The sequence below is a fragment of the Arachis duranensis genome, chromosome 1, assembly GCF_000817695.3.
Source record: "Arachis duranensis cultivar V14167 chromosome 1, aradu.V14167.gnm2.J7QH, whole genome shotgun sequence".
Lineage (NCBI taxonomy): Eukaryota > Viridiplantae > Streptophyta > Magnoliopsida > Fabales > Fabaceae > Arachis > Arachis duranensis.
In genome coordinates this window covers 67815001-67815470 of record NC_029772.3, presented here as the reverse complement: position 1 = coordinate 67815470, position 470 = coordinate 67815001, and positions in this window count along the sequence as shown.

Genomic DNA, 470 nt, shown 5'->3' with positions numbered 1-470 from the left:
TTTTATTCACCGAATAATGCTACACCCGGACAGTTGACTTTTTTTCACTACACTTGTTAAAAAATTAAGAATAAAGTAATTTAAAAATATTAAATATTCAATTTTGGATATTATTGGAATTTTTTATTTTTTTACTAGTAGAAAAAAATTATTTTTTTAGTTTAAAAATTTAAAAAAATAATAAATTTATAGATCTGTTGTTTACTAGATATTGCTTGATTTTATTTTATTTTTCTAGTTTAAATAAAACAATTTAATCATAAAATTTAAAAATTCAAAAATAAAAAAATTAGTTTTTTGAAATTTTTAATTTTTTCATAAATATTTTTTTATTTGCTGGATAATGGTACACCCTATAGTTGACATTTTTTGCTCCACTTGTTCACAAATTAAGAATAAATTAATTTAAAAAATTTAAAATTTTTAAATTTTTTTATTTTTGGATATTGTTTGAATTTTTCATTTTTCTA